Genomic DNA, 5,359 nt, shown 5'->3' with positions numbered 1-5,359 from the left:
GACTCAGGTGAACCTTAGTCTTTAAACTGACATCCTTGCTCTATAGGAATTTGCACATTGTCCCTACTAACAGACTTTTCCAATGCTAGAAGTTTCCTTATCTCCTGGCTTACTGCTCATATTTGTGGATCCAAATAAGATTATATCAATCACTTCAATCTTTTCTTCCTCTATCACAATATTACCTGTTAGCCCAGTGAGGAAGGAAGATAGAGCCATGCTATTTCCAAAACTCTCACAGTTTCTGGGGTGGTATATCTGGTAAAAACCATGCAGTTGTTGTTATTGAGTACTACTGAATCAGAATGCACCTAGAGCTGACCTTCTACTGGGTTTTCAGAGGCACTAAATCACGCAGGAGATTGCCCATTTTACCCCACAAAGTAGCGGGTAGATTTGAACCGCATGCTTTTGGGTTAGCAGCACAATTCCTTACACTGAGCTACCCACATTCCCTAAATCACCAAGAGAGTTCTTTAAAACACCAATGTTCAGGCTACAACCAGCCTAATTTAAAGCAGATTTCTATTTTATTTTTTTAGAGGTAGCATTCTAGCAAGGGTATTTTTTCTTTTTTAAAATTTCTTATTAATTTCAGTAAAAATTTACAGAGACTTTGTATTTACATTCATTCTTTGTTGCACTTTCCTCCCCTCCCAACCCTCCCCCTTGTAAAAGTAAAACAAAAATTCTTTCATTGTTTTACAAACCCTTCCCCAGGTCCACTCCACCATGTAGCCTTCGCTCTAGAAACCTGTCATGACAAAAATACCTAATCACATATCCCTTTTAAACAGTTTTCTCCCTCATCTATTTCAATGCAGTATACATTATTTAACCCATCTTTCTTAGTCTCCCCTCAACCCCGATGTCAGTCCTGTTTGAAAACAGTGGCACCATGCAGTATTTGTCGTTTTGTGACTGAGATACTTCACTCACCATAATGTCCTCCAGGGTCACCCATTTTGAATAATATTGCATGAGTTCCTTGTTTTTCAATGCAGCATAGTATTCCATTGTGCGAATATACCACAGCTTCTCTACCCATTCGTTTGTTGATGGGCACTTAGGTTGTTTCCAACTCCTTGCTACTGTGAGCAAAGCTGCCATAAACATGGGTATGCATATATCTGTTTGGGTGGCAGTTATGGTATTTTTGGATTATATTCCCAGTAGTGGAATTGCTGGGTCAAATGGTATCTCGATTTGCAACTTTTTGAGAAAGCACCATACTGCCTTCCACATTTTACTCCCACCAACAGTGAATAAGGGTTCCAGTTTCTCCACAACCTCGCCAGCATTTGTTGCTTGCTGAGCAAGGGTGTTTTTAAAAAGCTTTCTAGATAATTTTAATAGTTACTACTTCAGTGCAGTATAGACAATATTCTCTAAAAACTAGAAAATATCTTCTAAAAACTGTTCCTATTAATTCTTCTGATTCCAACTGCAATGCAACTCTTCTAACCTCATGTAGTGTGACCTCAAATATCAAGTAAAACATATTTGTTTTCCATCGTATGCATCTGGCACACACAGACCCTTTTATCCTGTGTCTAACCGTTTTGCCAGATTTTGCACTTACTGAGAGCAGGGCTTAAGTATTCCTCTTCTTTTTATCCAAACATTCAGTAAATATTTACAGAATGCCTTTTGCTCAGACAGCTCCTCTTCCTAGGTTCTTTAAGGTTTTTTAGACTACAGTGACTCAGCTATACGTCCTGGGGCCTGGTTAATGTTCTGCCAGGACTGATTCTATTAAGGACAGAAGGAGTGCTTGTCATAAGAGGCACAGAATTCTGACCAATAAAAACACATTGTTAGAGGAAGTGAGACTATAATATATCTCCTCACGTGATTGAGTTTTCCCCCAGATTTTTACCCTTCAGTCATCTCCTCCCAGTTTCTAGATTTCTGACAAGGCTATGTGGTCCAGTGTGCAAATCTCTGAACAGGAAGTAGAGAAATAGGACTTCCTGTCCTGGCCATAGTTGTCAGTGTGTCACGGGGCAGGGCTTCAATTTTCCGTTTGGTTACCACGGAATGGTAACATTCCTAACCTAATTGTCACCCTCGGCTCCTTGCCCTACTAGGGGGTATAGTAGAACCTCTCACACATAAAAACAAGCTTCATTCAGGTCCGTGAGCTTTTTTGAGAACAGCTTTGTATAAATAGAAGATACCTTTTGTTATTGTTTGTAGTCCAAGGGATTTGTGGGAAGAAGTTGAGAGCCAGTGGCGCTCATTTTTATAGGCAGAAAATAGCTGTTGGAAAAACGGCCTGATGTGTAGAGCACAATGTCCTTATCTAGCAGACAGAAAGATCTTTCTTTCCCAGGCAACCATGAACACCAAACACCTGGTGTGCATGCTTCCTGCCCCTGCACATATTTTGAAAGAGACCTTTACCCTGACCTGTCAAGCAATGATCTTCATGAACTTCTGTCCACAGACTCTCACACTGTTATCTCGACTTGCTTCTGTGAATTTAAATGGTAAACATAGCTGATCCTCACGAACAGGGCATCTTTTCCAGATAGCACTTAGGCCTTATCAGATAATAACATGCATTTCTTCTCCCCTAAAATATAACCAGAGGATAGAAGTTTATCTCATGCATATGTCATCTCTCAGCTAAGAGTCAGGGGACCAGCCCATTTATGTGTTGGGTATTGTCATAGTCCAGATTTCCTAGAAAAACAGAATCAGTGACTGTGTGTGTGTGTGTATGTGTTGGTAGGTGCTATTGTGTTGATTCTGAATCAGGGTGATACCATGTGATAGAATATAATGGCCTCCTCAAGTTTTCTTGACTGTAATATTTACAGGAACAGGTTGATAACAATGGCTTTTGTCCATGAAGCCAGTGGGTAGGTTTGAGCCACCAACCCTTTGATTATCAGCCAAGCATTGTGTCACCATGGCTCTTTTCTTTAAAGCTGGAAACCAAAAAATCCTGTGGAACTTTTTGTTATTAATGTGTCCTTAAACCAGAACTGACTCATAGTGGATTTGCAAAGACTATACATTACAAGGGAAAAGATTGCCCACTTTTTACCTGCAGAGCAGCTTTTGAACTTGAACTGCCTGCCTTTGAGTTGGCAGCACAACTCCCTACCATTAAGTCATCAGAGCTTCCTACAGAATTTAGTTCTACTTTCAAGCACACAGAGTCAGCATGAATTGAAATTGACTCAATGACAGTTGGACTTAACCACTTTACAACAACTAAGCTTGGGTCCTATCAAACAACTGGGCACCATAGCCCAGCCAAGTTGAAACATAAAATTAACCATCACGGGTATTAGGAAGATGAGAACTTTAAAGGCTTCATCTTGACCCTATATTTGCTCAAATTTTTTTGAAGACAAAACAAAATAAATTCACTAGAAAATTTTTAAGAAAAATAAAGATGTAGTCATACGATTTAATTCCTGCATGGAAGGTCAAAGATAAAAATCAGTATAAGATAGAGAAGCTGTGGATATTCACACAGTGGAATACGACGTTGCATTGAAAAACAAGGAACTCATGAAATGCGTGACCCTGGAGGAAGGACATTACTCTGAGTGAAATATCTCAGTCACAAAAAAAACAAATACTGCATAGTGCCAGTGTTACAAATAAAAGAACTGACACAGGGGTTGGGGGGAGACTGAGAAAGATGGGATAAATAGCTGCAACCCCCAAAATCCTGTGTAACTTATTGTTATTATATGTCCTTGAACCAGAACTACATTGAAACAGATTATGGAGAGACCTCTCTAGAAGGGATATATGATTATGTATTATTGTCATGACAGGAGTCCAGAATGAAGGCTGCATAGTGGAGTGGACCTGGGGGAAGGGAGTGTATAACAATTAAAAAGTTTTTATTTTACTTTTCAAAGAGAAGAGTGAATTGGGGAGGAGAGGTGAGGCGTGGAGAAAAGTGCAACAATGAATGAATGGAAATCCAAAGTCTCTGTAAACTCTCATTAAAAATAATTTTTAAAAAGATAATGAAAAAAAAGAAAGCTCCATTAAAAATGATGGGTATAATACATATGGAAGGACACAATACACATGCCATAAAAACCTCCAACAAAGTGAAGGGTTTATACAAACAGAAATGACTGTTCACAGTTTAGTGGTCAGAAATATGAAGTCAATTGTGTCAGCCATGCTGGTTCCTTCACAGAGTTCTGTGGGGAAGCTATGTGTCTCCTTTCTTCTAGCTTCTGTAGACTCACAGCTAACATCTTGACTTACAGTTCTACTTCTGAGAATTTCTCTCGAATTTCACATGGCTGACTTTCCTCTTTATATCTTTCCCACTGCTCTATAAGGACACCACTCCTGAAGATGATAGTAGAAGGAAGATGTCTAAGTTGTGGTGATGGAGAAGAGTATTGCATGGACTGCTAAGAGAACAAACACGTCTGTCCTAGAGGGGGTGAAACAAAGTTGTTTCTCGGAGACAAGGATTTGGAAGCTCCATCTCACATACTTTTAGCATATTGCCAGAAGGGATCAGTCCTTGGAGGACATCATGCTTGAAAGAGTGGAGAGACTGCGGAGAGGAAGACCCTTGCTGAGAGGAGTTGGCAAAGTAGCTGGGGTACTGGAGTTCGGTGTGACAGACACAGATTGGTTCAGAATACGGTAAGGTTCAGAGCTATTGAGCATTTCTTATTACTAGGCTACCAGAACTCCTAATGGATTAGGATCTGCTTACTGGTAAAGAATTGTGCTGCTAACCCCAAAGCATATGGTTCGAATCCACCAGCTGCTCCGCATAAGAAAGATGGCAATCTCCTTCAATGTGATTTAATGCCTAAAACTCACTGGAGGGTCACCTATAAGTCTGCTCTGACTCGGCATTACATAACAACAACAATAGCAGCGTACTTTGATATAATCTCCAGTTAACAAGGTCACATTCACACACATCAGAGGCCAGAACCTTAACAGATATTTTTAAGACAATCTTAAAACTATGAATAATTTTTAATTAATTAATTAAGTAAGTAAGTACCCAAAGGAAATTTCAGGCCATTTCAGAATGGACCTTGAGGGATGAAAAGTACAGAGATGGCAGAGAAAATATCAGTCACAGTTAGAAAATCCAGACAGCATGATAGTTTTCATTTGGAATGAAGTAGCTTGTCCTGGGTTTTCACTGACTAGTTGGGTGATTTTGATAAAGTTAGATGCCTCTCTAAGCTGTACTTTCTTCTTCAGTGAAAAATAAATACTAACAATAGTTTAGTCATAGATTTTCAGTTGTTGTTGTTGTTGTTATGTGCTGTCGAGTCGTTTGTGACTCATAGCGACCCTATGCACAACAGCCCTAAACCCTGCTCTATCCTGCGCCAACCGC

This window comes from Elephantulus edwardii, unplaced genomic scaffold, assembly GCF_000299155.1.
Source record: "Elephantulus edwardii isolate Elephantulus edwardi_28Jun2011 unplaced genomic scaffold, EleEdw1.0 scaffold00220, whole genome shotgun sequence".
Lineage (NCBI taxonomy): Eukaryota > Metazoa > Chordata > Mammalia > Macroscelidea > Macroscelididae > Elephantulus > Elephantulus edwardii.
Note: the sequence above shows the minus strand (reverse complement) of the source record.